The sequence below is a fragment of the Mustelus asterias genome, chromosome 19 (genome assembly GCF_964213995.1).
Source record: "Mustelus asterias chromosome 19, sMusAst1.hap1.1, whole genome shotgun sequence".
Lineage (NCBI taxonomy): Eukaryota > Metazoa > Chordata > Chondrichthyes > Carcharhiniformes > Triakidae > Mustelus > Mustelus asterias.
The window spans coordinates 48,920,805-48,942,880 of NC_135819.1; the positions used below are offsets into that span (position 1 = coordinate 48,920,805).

The following is a 22,076-nucleotide window of genomic DNA, read 5'->3' on the forward strand; positions in this document are numbered from 1 at the left end:
GGAGACCATAATTAAGAACATGGAACCCATAAAAGCCCTGGCGAAGTCCCCATGACTTGCACCCAGGGCTTACCAGGCCACTCCCATGGATGGGGGGAGGGGGGGCGGCATTTTGGTTATCCTGTCACGACTCATACTATCTGACCGAATTGGTAATGCCTGCATCAAGATGGATGACCATACGTAACGCCTAGTTAGCACTTTCATTTTTGAAATCCCATGGTGGCCATGAGGTAAGTGCGTAAGTATTAGACATTGCACTGGGTAAGCAACAACCACGCAGGAACCCAAACCCCAGAGGATGATACCATCCTCAACACTGAGCTCGTCTTTTCTCATTAGATGGGGTTTCGCTTCATTTGAAAGCTGTCTTCTGAATCCCCCCTATGTAATATCACATGTTTAAATTTAGAAAGGACTGGATCCTTTTGCGTCCAGGCCTTAATTTGCTCTGCAGACACCGGCAGGGGTCCAAAAAAATTGAGCGTCATCACGACCTTTTCCACAGCTGGTAACAAAGCCAAGCTTATGGACAACAGCAGACGACTCCGTTGTGCTAGCTATCTGGGTACTGGGACAGTGCTCTCGGAGGTATTCACAAGCCACCAGTAACAAGGTTCAACATTGTATCTGAGCAGAGGCAATAAGGGGTGGTATTGACTTGTCTTCTTCAAGTCCCAGCAATGGTTTATGATCAGTTACTTTGATGAAGCATCTACCATAGACGTATTGACGGAATCTTTTAACTCCAAAGACAACTGCCAACCCCTCTCTCTCGATTTGGGAAGGCCTCTGTTCAACATCCGAGAGGGTGCTAGATGCATACGCAATATTCCATATTCCAATATTCCGCAATTATTCCATCACTCCAGCGATGTGCGAGTACTGCCCCAAACCCTGTAAGGGTCAGGTCAGGATCGCAGGTCAGGATGAGATCCTTTATGGGGTTAAAATGGGCCAATAAATTAGAGGACAAAACTGCTGTTTAACACTATTGAAAACCTTCAGCTGTGACACCCCCTCTCCTCCCTCAAGACCACTTTTAATATTTCTGTAGTAAATTATGTAAGGGGGCCAGTAAGGAAGTCAAATTCAGAATAAATTTCCTTAATTGTCCAACCCCAGGAAGGATTTTGATTCTGTGGGGTTCTTTGGAGCTGTTACCTCCTTGATGGCCCTCACCTTGTCCTCTACCGGATGAAGGCTCTTGCCATCCACCTGATAGTCCAAATAGGCCATGCCACTTGCTTGGAAGACACATTTTTCCCTTTTCAGGCAAACCCCGACCTCTGAGAATGGCTTCCAGGTTTGCTAGGTGTTCGCGTTCTGAAGTTCCTGTGATCAAGGTATGGTCCAGGTGCACCACTATCTGAGGCAACCCTTGGAGTATGTTCTCCATGATCTGCTTTCTGGAAAAACAGACACTTCTCTGGATTGGCTTTAGACAGTTCATTTTCTTCATTCACAGATCTGCCCCATCACGGAACACACTCCTGGAGGTCTTGCACGGCCACCCCCAAAATGGCTCTCTCATCTCTCCTCAAGAATATTTTTTGCTACTTTCATGTTTGAGTTAATTATTCTTAACCATTCTATAAAATTTACCTTTCCCAAAGTAAGAAATATCTTTTATGTTCTCCTGATGGCCAACGCTTGCGGATGAAATAAAATTTAGTAATCTTGCCTTCATGTTATTTATTAACCTATCCAAGTTGTAAACCCCTTTGAAATTTAACAATGGAATGCAACAAACCTTCTTTTCTCCGAATGCAAATTTCTAACCAGGTCTTATTTCCTTGTAGAAAATTCAGCTGGGCCATATTTACATGAAGTGCCCACCTTTCACACCCAACCCCTTTGATGTCCTTGCCTTTGTAAACACAGTCCCCAGCTTAATCAAATCAGTCTCACATAGAGACGCACACATATAGCCACAAACCTGCTTCATAGAATCGTAGAATCCATGCAGTGCATAAGGAGGCCATTTGGCCTATTGAGCCTGCACCCACAACAATCCACTTAGGCCCTATCCCTGTAACCCCACGTATTTACCCTGCTAGTCCCCCTGACACTTAGTGTGGCCAATCAATCTAACCCACACATCTTTGGACTGTGGGAGGCAGCTAGAGCACCCGGAGGAAACCCACGCAGACATGGGGAGAATGTGAAAACTCCACACAGACAATCACCCAAGGCTGGAATTGAACCCGGGTCCCTGGAGCTGTGAGGCAACAGTGCTAACCACTGTGCCAGCATGCCACCCTTAATAATATTTGGTTCACAGTCCTTAAAACCCACCTCTCCGCCCAGGCTTTTGCTTCTTATATCTGCTTATATGGCTCAATATTAAATTTAGTTTGTTAGCTTCTGTTGAGCACCTTAGGGCATCCTACTCTAACATAGTGACTAAGCCCAATGAAATAGCTATCACCTGTGTAACTTAAAATTGATTATTAAACATTGCCAACTTCTTTCTGTTTAAGGCTTTTAACAGTCATAGAGTCATAGAGGTTTACAGCATGGAAACAGGCCCTTCGGCCCAACTTGTCCATGCCACCCTTTTTTTTTAAACCCCTAAGCTAATCCCAATTGCCCGCATTTGGCCCATATCCCTCTATACCATCGTACCCATGTAACTTTCTAAATGCTTTTTAAAAGATAAAATTCTAGCCTCTACTGCTACCTCTGGTAGCTTGTTCCAGACACTCAACACACTGTGTGAAAAAAATGCCCCTCTGGACACTTTTGTATCTCTCCCCTCTCACCTTAAACCTATGCCCTCTAGTTTTAGACTCCCCTACCTTTGGGAAAAGATACTGACTATCTACCTTGTCTATGCCCCTCATTATTTTATAGATCTCTATGATGTCACCCCTCAGCCTCCTACGCTCCAGAGAAAAAAGTCCCAGTCTATTCAGCCCCTCCTTATAGCTCAATCCATCAAGTCCCGGTGGCATCCTAATAAATCTTTTCTGCACTCTTTCTAGTTTAATAATATCCTTTCTATAATAGGGTGACCAGAATTGCACACAGTATTCCAAGTGTGGCCTTACCAATGTTGTACAACTTCAACAAGACGTCCCAACTCCTGTATTCAATGTTCTGACCGATGAAACCAAGCATGCCGAATGCCTTCTTCACCACTCTGTCCACCTGTGACTCCACTTTCAAGGAGCTATGTACTCCGAGATCTCTTTGTTCTGTAATTTTCCCCAACGCCCTACCATTAACTGAGTAAGTCCTGCCCTGGTTCAATCTACCAAAATGCATCACCTTGCATTTGTCTAAATTAAACTCCATCTGCCATTCGTCAATCCACCGGCCCAATTGATCAAGATCCCGTTGCAATTGGAGATAACTTTCTTCACTGTCCACTATGCCACCAATCTTGGCGTCATCTGCAAAATTACTAACCATGCCCCCTATATTCTCATCCAAATCATTAATATAAATGACAAATAACAGTGGGCCCAGCACTGATCCCTGAGGCACACCGTTGAAAAACAACTCTCGACAATCACCCACAGAAGCCAATTTTGTATCCATTTAGATACCTCACTCTGGATCCCGTGAGATTTAACTTTATGCAACAACCCTACCATGCGGTACCTTGTCAAAGGCCTTGCTAAAGTCCATGTAGACAACATCAACTGCACTGCCCTCATCTACCTTCTTGGTTACCCCTTCAAAAAACTCAATTAAATTTGTGAGATATGATTTTCCACTCACAAGGCTATGCTGACTGTCCCTAATCAGTCCTTGCGCCTCTAAATGCCTGTAGATCCTGTCTCTCAAAATACCTTCCAACAATTTACCCACCACAGATGTGAGGCTCACTGGCCTGTAGTTCCCAGGCTTTTCCCTGCAGCCCTTTTTAAACAAAGGCACAACATTTGCCAGTCTCCAATCTTCAGGCATCTCACCCGTGACTATCGATGATTCAAATATCTCAGCTAGGGAACCCACAATTTCCTCCCTAGCCTCCCGCAATGTCCTGGGATACACTTCATCAGGTCCCGGGGATTTATCTACCTTGATGCGCTTTAAGACTTCCAGCACCACCTTCTCTGTCATATGTACACTCCTCAAGACATCACTATTTATTTCCGCAAGTTCCCTAACATCCATGCTTTTCTCAACAGTAAATACTGATGAGAAATATTCATTTAGGATCTCACCCATCTCTTGTGGATCCGCACATAGATGACCTTGTTGATCCTTAAGAGGCCCTACTCTCTCCCTTGTTTTTTTTATATACTTTTCCAATTCAATCAAATCAAATCCAATTCAGAGTCTCAACAAGTTGAGACATTTCAGATCCAGGCTGACAAGACAGGGCGAGCGACCAAACCACCCTGTCCTGGGCCTGATCTACATGAGCCAAGCTGATTGGAGAAGGGGGAGGTTCCTCCTCCAAGACTTGGGCTCATTTGCATCTTAGCCAAAAGGCCAAGATGCCGCTTTTAAAAATTGCTTCATATGAAACACATGAAGCCTCAATGTAACCCAATGACCTCAACCAAGTGCAGGCGATCCATGCTGCACTTGATCTTAGCCAAAAGGCCGAGAAGTTTTTTTTTTATTATACTTTTCCAATTCAATCAAATCAGATCCAATTCAGAGTCTCAACAAGTTGAGACATTTCCGATCCAGGCTGACAAGACAGGACGGGAGACCAAAACCACCCTGTCCTGGGCCTGATCTATATGAGTCAAGCTGATTGGAGAAGGGGGAGGATCCTCCTCCAAGACTTGAGCTCATTTGCATCTTAGCCAAAAGGCCGAGATGCCGCTTTTAAAAATTGCTTCATATGAAACATATGAAGCCTCAGCGTAACCTAATGACCTCAACCAAGTGCAGATCCGATACTACACTTGATCTTAGCCAAAAGGCCGAGAAGTTACTCTTTTGCCTTTTATGTATTTGTAGAAGCTCTCTAGATTCTCCTTTGCCTTATCCGCCAAAACAATTTAGTGTCCCCTTTTTGTCCTCCTGATTTCTCTCTTAACTCTACTCCTACACCCCCTATACTCTTCAAGAGATTCACTTGATCCCAGCTGTCTATGCATGTCATGTGCCTCTTCTTCTTGACCAGGGCCTCAATATCCCAAGTCATCCAGGGTTCCCGACTTCTGCCAGCCTGAGATATTTGAGCATAAGTGTGCAGGGGATAGAGGAGGGAGACAGTACAAATAGCCAGGGAGGAGCCCAGACTACTGAAGAAATGCTGTACGCTCCAAGGAGCTAGTCAACAGGTTTCTACAAGAGCTGTGAGCATGGAGGAATCCAGTTAAAGCTCATCAGAGCTTTGCACAAAGCATGGAAAACCATTCTGTCCATTATGGAGCAAGTGGCCAGGCAGTGGAGCCCATCATAATCAGGACCCTGATGACAGCTCTTTCTACTTCTATTTTTGTTCTGGTTCAAAGCAAGGATGATCGGGGGCTTCCAAGGAATCTCATCATTTCTGCACTTTAATTGCAGATGTGTGGAAGCACTTCTCAAGATCCAGAATTGCTCAAGGTTGTCCAATGTAACCATCTGAAATGTCTTCAGTTGAAGGTCTGCTATCTTCCACCTCCCAAGTTGTAATGAGGTACACCTCGCGGGAGCACCATGATGGACGATCAAGCATGCATGACAGGTCATGGAAAGTTGTACAATGTGGTTCCTACCTATTCAACTTGACTGTGAAGCAAGTTGTTGACACAAACCGTGATTAGCACTTCTGCCTTACAGTGCCAGGGACCCGGGTTCAATTCCAGCCTCAGGTCATTGTCTGTGTGCAGTTTGCACGTTCTCCCTGCGTCTGCGTGGGTTTTCTCTGGGTGCTCCGGTTTCCTCCCACAGTCCAACATTGTGCATGTTAGGTGAATTGGCCATGTTAAATTGATCCTTTGTGTCCCAGGATGAATGGGTTAGGGAGGTTAGCGGGGTCAATATATGGGGTTACAGTGTTAGGGCCTGGGTAGGATGCTCCATCGGAGTGTCAGTGCAGACTCGATGGGCCGAATGGCCTGCTTCGGCACTGTAGCGATTCTATGATTGTAAAGTTTCTGTTTTCTGGTTTTGGGTGTGTTCATATTTGTCAGCTGAGGACAAGGGGCGTGAGGCAGTTGAATGGTGGGAGTAAAGATGACGGTGATGATGATTTGAGGGACAGTTGGTGTATTTGGGGACTGGGGGGATGGTTCATTTATTCTCTGGGAGCTCCGTCAGCTGGGGACTTGTGCTACTCCTGGTATGCCTCTTTTATTCCTAAGATTCTCTCTTCTCATCCTACTCCGATTCTGGTGAAGATATGGCTGGTTCCTGAACGTGGCAAAGTGGCACACAGCACAATGTCAGGCATGTGCTGCAGAGCTCGTCATGAAAACATCACATTAAATAAGGTCTCTGTCTGTGTGAAGTTTGCACATTCTTTCCCTGTCTGCATGGGTTTTCTCCGGGTTCTCCGGTTTCCTCCCGCAGTCCAAAAGATGTGCTGGGTAGATAGAAGTATCATAGATTCATACAGAGCAGAAGGAGGCCATTCGGCCCATTGAGTCTGCACCGACCACAATCCCACCTAGGCCCTATCTTCATAGCCCCATGCATTTACCCTAGCTAGTCCCCCTCACATTAAGGGGCAATTTAGCATAGCCAATCCGCCATATCTTTGGACCATGGGAGGATACTGGAGCACCCAGAGGAAACCCACGCAGACACGGGGAGAACATGCAAATTCCACACAGACGGTGACCCAAGCCGGGAATCGAACCCGGGTCCCTGGCACTGTGAGGCAACAGTGCTAACCACTGCGCCACCGTGCCACCCTAAAGTAGGTGCATTGGCCATGCTAAATTCCCCCTCAGTGTACCCGACCAGGTGCCGGGGTGTGGTGACTAGGGGATTTTCACAATAACTTCATTGCCATGTTAATGTAAACTTACTTGTGACACTAATAAATAAAATAAAACTTACCTTGTTATTGTTGGACTCGGGTTTGTTTGTGGTTCTCATTATTGAAGACCAGAATAACAAACTATTTCAAAAATAGGGCCTGCAATCAGCAGAAATTTAACATTTAAGGACAATTGCTTCACATGGATGTCACATCATGCAGAATCAGGACAATATTTTAACAAAGTCCAGTATTATTCTGCTGTATTTTTTATTGCAGCATAAACTCAATTCTTTTTGTATTTGCATCTCGCAAACCTGTAAACCTGCATCATTTGTAATGTCACTGAAAAATTTCCATCTGGATCTTGCTCCTTGATATATCTGTTTGCAGATGCACGATCACAGAACATTATAAATTACAAACTGATTTTAAACAAAATGTAACAAATTGCAGCAATTAATTTCAATCGTGTTCCGTAAGAGCATAATTTACAGTTCCTGCTTAAGCCTGCAGACTGTACAGCAAATCTAAACAACCTTAATCCTGGGTTTTCTGAGCTAAATTAGTATTCACAACCATCTAAATGGTTGCATATTGCATCCATAATGGCGCACTCGGCTTGCCAAATAGTGCCATGTAATTGGATTGAATATGTATGTACGAACACTGCCATTTTCACAAAAATGATACGGATTATGTACTTATTTTTAAAATCTATGCAACAACGAGGAAGGGCTGAATAATCCATGCCGGTGCAGCATGTGGGCAGCACACCAGGAAGCGGCCAACATTCAGACTTCTGTGTCCACCGCCTAAAGATGCAAATTAATGTGCCAACTGAGCTAATTAAGAGTGTTGGGTGGGTTCCGGGCTGCAGACTGAGCATATCCTGCCCCATGAGGAGGATGTGCTATCCCGTTTTGGAACTTCTGGTCATGACCCCGAGGCCTGGCATTTGAAGGCCTCTCTGGCCTCTTTAGCAGTGCAAGGCAGAAATGGTCCCCTCTGCATGAGGTCTCAGGTTCATCTATCAGGATTTTTACACATCTACTTCTTTCATGAAGCACTTCCAGTGGCCAAAGCGCACTGAACAGCCAAGATTTAACTCTGCCCTCAGGCAACCCACCGTTACAGCCAGCCCAATGAAAAAACAGGAAGCACGGCTGGTGTAAATCTCACGCTGAAAGCGTTTTATTCCACTCTGTATGTATTACAGCAGTTGATTGCCTTTTTAATGGGCGCAACTAGCATTTTATCTTCCCTTGTAACGGGCAGGCTCCTGATTTTCAAGCCCAAACTATATTATCACATACTGGCATGATGGAGAACCAGACCCAATGCATTTGCAGCTAACAATCTGTTGGCGCATGTGCTTTGCATTCCTGCTCTTGGAGTGTATTGTTCAGTCCCAAGTCTATTCAGGGAAAGTCGGGGTGGCACGCTGGTTAGCACTGCTGCCTCACAGCGCCAAGGACCTGGGTTCAATTCCAGCATTGGGTCACTGTCATAGAATCATAGAAACCCTACAGTACAGAAAGAGGCCATTCGGCCCATCGAGTCTGCACCGACCACAATCCCACCCAGGCCCCACCCCCATATCCCTACACATTTTACCCACTAACCCCTCTAATCTACGCATCCCAGGACACTATGGGGCAATTTTAGCATGGCCAATCAACCTAACCCGCACATCTTTGGACTGTGGGAGGAAACTGGAGCACCCGGAGGAAACCCACGCAAACACGAGGAGAATATGCAAACTCCACACAGACAGTGACCCAAGCTGGGAATCGAACCCAGGTCCCTGGAGCTGTGAAGCAACAGTGCTAACCACTGTGCTACCGTGCCGCTCCACACTATGTGTGGAGTTTGCACGATCTCCCCATGTTTGTGTGGGTTTCCTCTGGGTTCTCTGGTTTCCTACTACACTCCAAAGATGTGCAGGTCAGGTGGATTAGCCATGCTAAATTGCCCCTTAAGGCTTGATATTCTGGCTGCGCTCGCCCCAAGACTGGAAATTCCCGCCCGTATTCCACCAAATTTTCCACAGGAACCATAGCGGGCGGGACTGGAAAATTCTGCCGTAGTGTCAGGGGGATTATCAGGGTAAACGTGGGGTTACGGGTCTAGGGCTTGGGTAGGTTTGTTGTTGGCGCAGGCTCGATGGGTGAAATGGCCTCCTCCTGCACTGTAGGCATTCTATGATTCTTCTATTCTCAAGTTAGTTCTTACTCCTGATGGCTTTTCAGGGACCACCACTGAAAGGTGGACGTCAGCGAGGCATCCTGTGAGCTGTTGTGGTGCCGTGGGATGTTTCACTCCATTAATGGTATGGTTATAGTTGATCGGTTAAGACCTGGGATGGCCTTGACGGTGATATTTTCCACAGTTGAATAGTCTGCCAGGCAGAGTGGTTGAGGCTCACGCTGGGAAAAGTGCTCCAATTCTTGGCACGAATCTTCCTGAGACATACAATTTACCAAAATATAACATGGAAATAATGACTGTGATCGAACTGGTAACAACTCTTTCTAATTCATCAAAGGCATTGCCAGCAGTTAACAACTGTAACAGCAAGTAACTGCTTGCAGTGTAAGATACATCTGTTCAGCTTACCGCAGGAAGCCTTATGATTCTTGGTAATTAATATTGCAGCTACAAAACCTCAAAATATCCTCTAGGTTTGAGCATTTTAGGACAATGGCGCGGCCTCTTTAGCTATTTACATTCAGAGAGAAGCTCTTGTGTCAGCTGAAGCTTTACTTTCTAAAACTAAAGCCTTCAATATTCAATTTAAGGATCCTGGAGTGGGGGGGAGGGAAGAATCCATTTCTCTGTGTGTATACTACAGCTAATATTGAATTATATTGTTTCATTACCTTTTAATGCATTTTCTGGAGCTTTAATTCAACTCACCTTCTCCTTGCTCACACCTTCTATCCTTCGCTTCCCCTTCCATCTCGTCTGAATGTATTAACTCCTTTGTGGTGTCTAAGTGATCATTATTTTAATCTGGGGCCTGATGGTGTTCGTAGCCAGGCAGCCCCAACCTGCTGCTGTGCTCCATAGATATGTACTTCTCGTCAGGGTCACAGGATAGTGGTTGGAAGTGGGAGTCCAGCCAGATTTTATGATCCTTAAATGAATGTGGTAAACGAGCATTTATTATCCCGCAGCCCATTTTCTGGAATCCCTCATTATGTTTCCACCTTGCTCAGTGTCACTCAGCATACCATTATTGATCACCATTTTGTTAATTCTCCTTATCTAAAGCAAAGTCACATTCTGCATCACAGTCACCTCTTTGCTTGCAATGAAATACAGCAGCCCGGGCATGGGATATATTGACACCTAAATCGAGTGCGCACATGAACTGTCAAGACAAGATCATGACTAAATTTTAGACGACGCGTCTTCTTATAGAACTCCGTCTGCAGTTAGTGAAGATTTTATGCATGAGCCTACATGAAATGGTGTCACTCAGAATGCGTCAGAGACTTTGGTGTTCACAGCAGTCCCAAATGTCAATTTTATGAAACGCCTTGATGCTCAAGTTGCACTTGCCCCTTGTTACATTCTGTTGCTGTGCCAACTTAAAAAGTGAGATAATGTCAAGTGTAAAATTAACATGAGAGGACATTGATAGCTCAGTATTCTTCATGCGCTCTGCATAATGGTTGTGATTATTTTCAAATTTGACGCTAATTGGAAATATTAGTTTGCCCTATAGCTTTATGCCTTCAATGATCTCTCAATTGCCAGCAATGTGGCTATTTAGCAAACTTGTTTTCTGGCTTTTAAGATGAAATTTTGCATTGCTACAGGTTAAGGGTGGGACAAGCAGATTGTTTACACCACAGTAAAGGTCGTGAACCACCCTTTTTAATCCTCTACATTTCAAGAATGGAAGTTAAGAATTTGATTTAAGATGTTTTAGTGGTATTTATATGGCTCTGGTCTACCCTAGTACTGGCCTCCCCATAACTGTAAACATTTCTATGTCTACCCAATCAAACCTTTTGATAAGGCCCCTATCATGTTACCCATCAATCTTTTCTTTTGTAGACAATACAGCCTCAGCCTGTTTGACTTTTCCTGATAACTTTTCATTTCTTCTATCATTTCAGTAAATCTTTTTTCACCTTCTCCAGTGTCTCCATATTCTTTTTTATAACAGATGTATGACCTAACCAAGGCTCGTTAGACCACAGCTAGAGTACAGTGTACAGTTCTGATCGGTCACTAGAAAGAGTGCAGAGAAGATTCACAAGGATGTTGCCTGGGCTGGAGCATTTCAGCTGTGAGGAGAGGCTGGTTAGGCTGGAGTTGTTTTCCTTAGAGCAGAGGAGGCTGAAGGGGGATCTGATTGAGGTGTGCAAAATTATGAGGGAGATGGATAGGGTAGATAGGAAGGAGCTTTTCCCCTTAATAGAGCGGTCAATAACCAGGGGGCAACTATTTAAGGTAAGGAGCGAGGGGATTTGAGGAAAATCATTTTCACCCAGAGGGTGGTGGGAATCTGGAACTCACTGCCTGAAAGGGTGGTAGAGGTGGAAACCCTCACAACATTTAAGAAGCATTTAGATGAGCACCTCAAACGCCATAACAGACAAGGTTACGGACCAAGTGCTGGAAAATGGGATTAGAATCGGTAGGTGCTTAATGGCTGGTGCAGACACGATGGGCCGAAAGGTCTTTTTTTTTGTGCTGTAAAATTCTGTAACTGTGATTTTTACAAGTTTTCAACTCTATTTGCCTAGATATCAACCTATCACCATTTTAGTGATTCATGTATCTATATCTCCCAATCCCTCTGTTGCTCTATCATACATTTGGGGAGGCAGTGATATTGTCACTGGACTAGTAATCCAGAGATCCAAAGTAACACTCTGGGTACCCAGGTTTGAAACCCACCATGACAGATGGTGAAATTTGTATTCAATAAAAATCTGGAATTAAATTCTAAGGGTGACCGTGTATCCATTGCCAATTGTTGTGAAGACCCATCTAATTCACGAATGTCCTTTAGGTAAGGAAATCTGCCATCATTACCTGGTCTGGCCTATATGTGACTCCAGATCCACAACAATCTGGTTGACTATTAAATGCCCTCTGCATCGGCAATTAGGGATGGGCAATAAATGCTGGTACTGCCAGTGACACTATGATTAAAAAAGCCATGGGAACTTATTTCTAGGGAGCATGAGACTTCTTTATTCCTCATATCATTTTTTAAAATCTCTCATTTATCTATATTGAAGTTCATTTGCCAATTACTTGCAAATTTATTAATGTCTTTCTGTATTCTGTTGCAGCCTCTTCCGTGTTAACTTACACCTGAAAACTTTGAAATTATATTGTCCATTCCCCAGTCCACTGTGTTTCTTGCCAACACTTGCCAGTGCCTGCCATTACACAGAAACGTGCATAGAAAATAGAAGCAGGAGTTGGCCATTCGGCCCTCTTAGCCTGCTCCACCATTCATTTTGACCATGGCTGATCATCAAATTCAATACCCTGATCCTGCCTTCCCCCAATATCCCTTGATCCCTTTAGCCCCAAGAGCTATATCCAATTTCTTCAAATCACACAACATTTTGGCCTAACTACTTTCCGTGGTAGTGAATTCCACACATTCACCACTCTTTGGGAGAAGAAATTTCTCCTCACCTCAGTCCTAAAGGGTTTATCCCTTATCCTCAAACTATGATCCCTAGTTCTGGACTCCCCCACCATTGGGAACATTCTTTCTGAATCTACCCTGTCTAACCCTATTAGAATTTTATAAGTTTCTACGAGATCTCCTCTCACTCTTCTAAACTCCAATGAATACAATCCTAACTGACTTAGTCTCTCCTCATATGACAGTCCCGAAATCCCAGGAATCAGCTTGGTAAACCTTCACTGCACTCCCTCCATCACAAGATTGCACAGAAACCCTAATGCTGAATCTTGCCAACAATGGAAAACAGATGCACAAATTTCAATTGTCACTTCAAATTTGAGGTTAGATAAACCATAATTTATATATTTAGTATTCTCGTTGAATTGCTTTGTAATTGTCGTAGATTTTTTGTGTTCATCACCCAGGTACAGAGCATTGAGACAAATCCAGTGAGGAGGATGACATACCCATAAGGGAGCCAACCAATTTCCCAACACATTTGTAACCTTTGAGGCTGTGCGCAGGTAGTAGTTTCACAAGCAGCAACATGAAAATCCACTCGAATTGCATTTTAAAGGGAGTTTGAAGTCTCTAGCTTCTCTGCACGTGCTCTGCCATAGGAAAAGATAAAGCCAAAGGAAATTCCCTCGACAAAAATGTATTTTGTTCTGAATAAAATAGCACTTTCTGGTTCCAAAATCCTAAACAAGAGGAAGTAAATGGTGAGAGTGAGTATCACAGTGAGGTCGGGGGATATGGGGAGACCTCTGATCTCCGTCACTCGCAGTGACAGCGTGGGGTGAAGTGGTACAACAGTGCATGCACCGCCTTGGCAACAAATACAACCGTGTGTAAATGGTGAGCAACAGTGGTCCCGGTGCTTATCCTTGTGAAATTCACTCCTCACCTTTTGTCAGTCTACCTTCCAGCTTTTTCTCTTGTGTTTTGTGACCACCTTGATATCCAGTCTGCTACTTGTCCCCTGACTCCACATGTTCTGACATTAGTCGTGAGTCGATTATGTGGTACCTTATCGAAGGCCTTTTGAAAATCATAATTCACTGCACTACATAAATTCTCCTCAATTCACGACTGTGTTTTCTTGACTCGGTTTTCTTTTGCTCAGGACTCTAATTAGTTACAATTGCTTCATATCCTTGAATGTTGCAGGCAATACAGTTTGAAAATTTATTGACATGGTTAAATCTTAATTACTATTGCACAATCACTCTGGCACTGAAAATTGTGTTTAAAAAGTTTGGAGTCTCATTCATATTTTCATTGTTGTTTGAAACCTTTTTCAAGTTTATTTTTACTTTTTCTTTATGTTTCTTTATTCCCTCTCTAAATGCTTCCTTCTTTTTGTTTTCTCAGCTGACTTGACATCGATTGTCGTTAAGACATTACTTATTTCTTAATGAACAATCCCAAATGTTTTCTGGCCAGTTTAGTGTGTATATATCAGGTAACTACAACAAACTGATGACTTCAATGTGTTTCAGTTGCAAGGGTCTCTGTATGATGTCTGTGTGGAGTTTGCAAGTTCTCTCCGTGTCTGCGTGGGTTTCCTCTGGGTGCTACGGTTTCCTCCCACAGTCCAAAGATGTGTAGGTTAGGTGGATTGGCTATGCTAAATTGCCCCTTAGTGTCAGGGGGATTTGCAGGGTAAATACTTGGGGTTACAAGGATAGAGCCTGGGTGGGATTGTTGTCAGTGCAGGCTGAATGGGCCGAATGGGATTCGATGATTCTAAGGTATTGTCAGGCAGATTCTTGTGCAGAAACATCCACATTTAGGTGTTTTACTGTGTATGTGTGTTCACTGGAAGTTGCTGTCCGATTTATACAATAAAGGTGAGGACTTGTTAACCTCACAATTGCTTTAAAATATGACCCATGAACTTTCAAGATAGCAAAAAATTGAAGTATTCTAGCCAGTGCACATTAACATTGAAAGTATATTTCCTAGTTCACCACTGCTCATGAACAATTCTTCATTCTGGTTCAGGAAGTCTATGGTGGCTTGCACTGTTCACAGGTCCCAGATGTTCTTTTGGGGCACTGTAATTTTATTTTGAATGGATGACAGAAACATCCTTAATAGCTTATAAAAAGCACTGGGCAAGACTGGGTATAAGACTGACCACTAATCCAGCCCTTACAGTCGCAACCAATGCCATGCAGCAATTGGATTAAATTTCCACGTGTAGTTTTCAGTAAAGTGTGCCTGGTGGGTATCACAGTCATAACAGCACAGTGGCACAGAGGTTAGCACTGCTGCCTCACAGTGCCAGGGAACTGGGTTTGATTCCTGGCTTGGGCCACTGTCTGTGTGGAGTTGGCACATTCTCCCCGTATCTGCGTGGGTTTCCTCCGGGTGCTCTGGTTTCCTCCCACGGTCCAAAAGACGTGCTGGTTAGGTGCGTTGGCCATGCTAAATCCTCCCTCAGTGTGTACCCGAACAGATGTCGGAGTGTGGCGGACTCAGGGATTTTCACAGTAACTTCATTGCAGTGTTAATGTAAGCCTTACTTGTGACACTAATAAACTTTAAACTTCAAACTAAATGGTTGGTTGTGGCCACAAAGAATTCTAGCTGTATTCATAGTACAGGAAGGGCATGTTCAAAGGATAAAGAGGGATATTTGTAATGTCTTTTGCTTTCCCAAATTCCACTTTTAAACTCAAAATGCTGGAGCTTCATCAAGTGTACAAGTTCCCCATGTGGCTGGTGGACTGATATATTGTTGCTCAGCACCTGACTGCAGTGCAGTAGTAAATGTGGCACCCTGAATGTTTGTTCATAACAATTCATTCCTATTTCTTTGCAAGTAATATAACAATATTTTTTCTTCAAAAAAATAATACCACTAAACCAATATAATTGTTCCAAACATTAGCTTTCTCATTTTATATCTAACTAAAGAAAAGATTAACTATCTGGTTTTGTAATTAAACTGAACATCTTTACGGTCTGTTATAGCTTGTTTTCTTTTCTCAAAACATTATTCATGGTATCACTTAGATGGGAGGATGTTGTGCCTTCTTTTTTGAGATCTGACATTCAGTGCTCTGTGATGAGTTGGCACGCTGTGCAGGTAATGTTACGCATGCTGCTCCTGGTGCTGTAGGAGTCGTACTTGATGTCTCTTAACGTTGTGTCACTTGCTGGTGACTTTAATGTTGCTCTGTTTGTTTGTGATGCTGTTGATGTTGCCTCTGGTTAGTGATGTTGCTGGTGTTGTTGTTTTTGTTGACCTTTTCTGCTTTTCCACCTCAGGGGTAGGTCCAATATGAACTTTGCTCCTTCTCATTCTCGTGAACCACTTGTTTCTCTGTTGGATCAATAGTAATGTTCTACTCAATCCTCAAAGCATCCGACCATCTGGATCAAAATACTCTGGTTACAGATCCTTGCCTCTGATCGGAAGGTGGTTTTCAATGGTTGTACTACCTTCAACTCCTAGTGTCACTTCCAGTATCGGGTCCATCGCCTCATGACTTACTGAGATAATCTGCAACTGCTCAGCCTTAGGATAGCTCCCAGCTATTAACAAATTTAACCCTTTCTCGCCTGCCCACCAAAGGATTGAGCTTACCCTTTCCCCTTCACCAGTGGCAGCTCCCCAATTTGTCATGTGGCTTTTCCATTAATGCACTGTGCTGCTGTGCCTCTCCACTGACTTCACCGTTCGACCCAAGCTGCAGCAGCCTAGAGAACAGACTCCCGCTGCAGCCTACATCCAAGATAGGGTTGTAATTCTTCACACAGTCAAGTGAAGTTATTGAGTAAAAGGTACTAGCAGCTCAAGAAATATATTTCATCGTAGACCTGACTAAACAGCACCGATATAATCTGGCAATTAGGTACATCACACAAGTTCAGACTGCACAATCGGACTGCAATTCTGAGTCACAACTCCAGGTTAAAAAAAAATAGCATGCCAAAAATTAGGATTTTGGACAAATCTAAAGCTTTTAAGTAAAAAGCTACAATAAAGGAATGAACAAACACAGACTAAATTTTGATTCTGTCTACTCTTCCCGCTGCCTCAGTAAAGCAGCCAGCATAATTAAAGACTGCACTCACCCCGGACATTCTCCCTTCCACCTTCTTCCATCGGGAAAAAATATAAAAGTCTGAGGACACGTTCCAACCGACTCAAGAACAGCTTCTTCCCTGCTGCCATCAGACGTTTGAATTGACCTACCTTGCATTAAGTTGATCTTTCTCTACATCCTAGCTATGACTGTAACACTACGTTCTGCACTCTCTCGTTTCCTTGTCTATGAACGGTATGCTTCGTCTGTATAGCATGCAAGAAACAATACATTTCACTGTATGCTAATACATGTGACAATGAATCAAATCAAATCAAAAAAAATTATCCAGGTTATTGAGAAAGGTATAACTTTTTTGGTATTGTCAATTTTGATTATAAAAGTCTTCAGGAAGTCAGAAATTTATTTTCCTGTGACAAAAATAAGTAAGTGGACAGCCATTTTCATTGATGTTTTGAATGATTTGTATGAATCTGGTGGTTAGGTTTCTCCATCTCAGGATTATATATACTCGCAGCATTGTGCATCACAGCAACATCTTTAACATTGAAAATACCTATTGCAGTGCCTCCACTATGATTAAGGAGTCTTGCAGATACTTAATAATGTGTTTTCAATTAAACGCATGTCCCACATTCTCAATTTAAAGATGCACTAGATTTTTTTAAGTGTAGTGTTCATTGTTAAGGGTGTAATTGCAACCATTTTGAGCATTATAAAGCACACCAGATGAGATGAATCGCAATTGAATCTAATTTTATTAATAATTGTTTGAAAGACACCAAAACTGATTTCCTTCTTCCAACACTCCCATCAGATCTGGACGTGCATCTCCATCCTTCAGCATGAGCTTCAGTTTAATTCCTTATCCGACAAAGAGGATTCCTTCAATGGTGTGTCAATCTAGATTACATATTCAAGTCCTGTCTTGGAGCTTGAATCAGCCTTGTGTCTTTCAGCATAGCACACCATCAATTAAGCAAAGCTGTCATCGATTTTAGAGTTAGCAAGGCTGTTTCGATAGAACTCTAGTCTTGTGATTTACAAAGTTAGAGAGATCCAGTCAGGCAATAAAATGACACCGATTAATATGGAAGACAGTGACCACATCCTTATTATTTTTTCACAACTTTAGAGATGTACCAGAATCTCACTGATCAATGTCAAAGCGCCGCGCAGCAGTTGCTAATCCTCTTGTTAGCCGTATTACCAATTTCACAGAATTCTCAGAAATATGCACTTACAGAAAATGTCATTGCAATTGTCTCCCAATTAGATTCCTGACGATCCCCTGAATAGCAATTTGGAAATGTAGCGATTAAAATGGTATGCTGCAAGATCCAGTGGTGCACTGTCGCTCTGGTTTGCAGGCTGGTCAGTTTTCAAAGCAAATAACTTCTGAAGCAGAAAGGAAAAGGGCTTGAAATTTTAAACACAAAGTATTGATCTCCCTTTGGATAATCTGCAAACTTGGCTAAATAACAGAAAATCTATGATCAGGGCAGAAAAATGTTTCAGTGGCAGCGTTTGAAGTAGTCAGCGCCACACACAACAAAACTAATAGTTTTTTGCCAGGAGGCAAGAGGAGCAAACAGCTGCCCATTGGAATTTTATGTATTTTTTTGCGATATGTCATGCATGTTTTAATGATATAAAGGCACTATTGTCTTATTAGGGATTATGCAAACACTTTGTGTGTTCACTTATTTAGACAAGGCACACGGAAACATTTATACCTGGGTAGAAAGGTTGAAGACACCAGAACTGTCTGTGTGTGCTCTGCTCTGAAGCAAAAGAGAAACAAAAACAGGATACTTCCCCTCTAGTGATCCTTTAATGGCATATTACAACATTCTCTTTATTTTAAAAAGTATTTCCCCCCCCCTTCCAAAGAAGTATAACTATTTGCAATATATGTTCATGTTTAGTTACCTTTACGAAAGCTGATGAATCTGTGAGTCTCTAAAGTATAAAGGTAATCAGTTGGTATGCTCACATCCAGTAATGGTAACCTTGCCTAGAGGTGTCTTTAATTGCTCACAGTGATCTGTTGGAATGTCATTCTTGGATGTTGCTCCTGGTTTTCTTGGGATCTTGTCCAAGCTACACTGGGAATGTACGGTGATTAAGGAACTGGAATTGATCTGATTTTGCTCAGTTCTGTCTCTCAGTTACACTTTGAGTGTAATGACTTCATGGAGCCTTGATTCTGAAAAATCCTAGTGACCTCAGCTGTGGAATCCTGACTACAAACTGTTGTCCCGTCTGTAAACCTAGCAATTCTGTACCTATATTTTTAAGTTCAGTTTAAGTTTTTATTTATTCATCACAAGTAGGCTTACATTAACACTGCAATGAAGTTACTGCAAAAATCCCCTAGTCGCCACACTCTGGCGCCTGTTCGGGTACACTGAGGGAGAATTTAGCATGGCCAATGCACCTAAGCAACACGTTTTTCGGACTGTGGGAGGAAACCGGAGCATCCGGAGGAAACCCACGCAGACACGGGGAGAATATATGCAAACTCCACACAGACAATGACCCAATTCAGGAATCGAACCTGGGCCCCTGACGCTGTGAGGCAGCAGTGCTAACCACTGTGCCATCGTGCTGCCCCCTTTGCTTGTATTTTTAAAAGTTGCTCTCCAGTCTCTGAGAAAGTTGAATGGGTAAGAATAGGTTAATTGGTATGTGCTGGTCTGCCGAACATGGGCTCTGTAAGTGACGGTATCATTGCACTTAAAGATGTTGATCTCAAATGTAATGTTGCAATGTGTTAGACCCTGTCTACTTTTGAGAATTAGGGATTTCACTATGCAAATCATTCATTTGGTTAGGTTGTTAGATCTAGGGTAATGAGGAAAAGAAGTAGTGTGCTCGATATTCCACTTCTCACATTATCCTGAAATGGTTTCCCAATAAATTGAGGACCTTTATCCATAATGATTTCTCCAGGGTACACCAAATGAACTAAAAATAGTACTTAGGGTGTGCAAAACAGTTGTGCTTAATGTTTTGTGCAATTGTTGAATATGAAAACTTTATTAATTAATGATGACAATGAAGTCAGTGCCATGGACATAAAAGAGGTCAGGTGCAATTTTGGACCAAGGGTGGGTGGGAACTTTGTGTGTAATTAATGGTTCTTTGTGCTGACTTGACAAATATTCTTAACATACCTCATGCTTCTTGATGCTGACTTCAATGTCATTGTTCATATCTGGCAATCGACCTTCTCTCTTGTGAGTCTTATCCAATCTATGTGCATTTGTGAGTGATACAGTTGTTGAAAAATATCAGGTTACAGAGATTCTGGTATGATGACCTGCATACCTTTAGAAATGACTCCTCGGGAGATGCTTAGCTCCTCCTGATAATGTCATAATGGTCTTGTGTCCGTGAGCATGCTGAATTAAATCAGGGCATCCTTCAGTTATGGTTCTCCATAGTTTCTGATGTGAAGAATCTTTCACCATTTCTCCTTGTATCTGCTGGTACTTGTGTTGCACCTAATGTACCAGATCCATTTGGAGAACATCTTCCAATTTGATGTCAATGAAGTCAATTTGTAGGACTCAGGATATATCTTCTGTTTTCATTGGGTTTGGCAATCTGCTAAGTGTATGTGATGTGACCATAAAGTTACCTGGCTTGTACCTAACCTCACATTTGTACCCTTGAACCTTTATCAAGGGGTGTTGCAATCTTCGCATTTCACTGGCCAATGGTTTTTCCCAAATCATCTCCAAAAACTTGTGGTTGGTCACTATTACAAATCTTTTGCAAAATGGATCAGTATGAAAATGCATGATTCCAAACATTAAAGCTAATGTTTGCTGCTCGATGTTGGAGTAGTTGGATTGTGTTACAGAGATTTTGAAACAAATAAGTTTAAGTTTATTTATCAGTGTCACAAGTAGACTTACAGTAATACTGCAAAAACCACAGGCGTGTGGTGAACACAAACAGGTCTCAACCAGGACTAAGGAATAATGGACCCATTCAAGGGCCTGCTTTGTACAGAGCTCGGTACATGAACTCCATCTGTTTGGTTATTTACCAATCCCCGGGGAGCTCGTATTTTTTGAGGAGGCGATGGTCTAGTGGTATTATCGCTGGACTATTAATCCAGAAACTCGACTAATGTTCTGGGGACCTGGGTTCGAATCCCGTCATGGCAGATGGTGGAATTTAAACTCAATAAAAATATCTGGAATTAAAAATCTACTGATGACCATGAAACCATTGTCGATTGTCAGAAAAATCCACCTGCTTCACTAATGGCCTTTAGGGAAAGAAATCTGCCATCCTTCCCTGGTCTGGCCTACATGCACCAGAGCCACAGCAATGTGGTTGACGCCCTTTGAAATGGCCTAGCAAGTCACTCAGTTCAAGGACAACTAGGGATGGGCAATAAATGCTGGCCAGCTTGCGATGCCCATGTCCCATAAATGAATAGAAAAAAAAGTTCAACGAGTCCTACAGGGAGGTCAATCAGTGATTCCCCCATGCAAGTCCTGGGGGTTATCACATTAATCATGCAGAATTCTTGAGTTTCCAGAACAGTTTCCAAGGATTGGTGTAAGTAAAGATAACCCTGCTAGCTCAGGAAAGAAAACAGAAAAGTAGTAACAAGTCAACCGAATGTCAGTAGTAGGTATTATTCTCGAACTGATTGTGAGGAACATGATGATGCAACACTTCATTAAACAGGGTCAGTATCAGATTATGAGGGGGAAATTGTGTTGGATAAACGTGTTGGACTTACTTGAGGATGTAAGATGGATAAAGGGGAGCCAGTGGAGTATTTTAAAAAAGCATTTGATAAGGTTCCACAAACTTAAATGCAAACTTAGGACTCGTGATTGAGGATAATATATCAGCCTGAGTTAAGGATTGGTTAATGAAGGGGAAACAGAGAATAGGAGTGAACGGGACATTTTCGAGTTGGCAGGCTCGAACTCGCGGTACAGCAAAGGTCGATATTTAGGCCTCAGCTAATTACAATCTTACATTAATGACTTAAATGGAGGGATTGAATGTAACATGTACCAAGTTTGCTGATGATCGAAAGTTAGATGGGAAGTTAAATGATGAGGTTCCAAAGAGGTTGCGGAAGAATTTGGACAGTTGGCTGAATCAGCAAGAAAATGGTCGAATCATAGAATCCTTACAATACAGCCATTCGGCCCATCGAGTTTGTACTGACCACAATCCCACCCAGGCCATATTCCCTTAACCCCACACATTTACCCTGCTAATCCCCCTGACATACGAGTCAATTGAGCATGACCAATCCACCTGACCCGCGCATCTTTGGACTGTGGGAGGAAACTGGAGCACCCGGAGGAAACCCACGCAGACACGGGAGAACATGCATACTCCACACAGACAGTGGCCTGAGGCTGGAATTGAATCCGGGTTCCTGGCGCTGTGAGGCAGCAGTGCTAACCACTGTGCCACC

The 22,076-nt window shown here is 42.9% G+C and overlaps 1 pseudogene; it reads right to left on the reverse strand.

Annotated features, from left to right (window-relative positions):
* Positions 1-4,774: 4,774 nt before the first annotated feature.
* Positions 4,775-4,904, reverse strand: LOC144508139 (U2 spliceosomal RNA; annotated as a pseudogene).
* Positions 4,905-22,076: the final 17,172 nt, after the last annotated feature.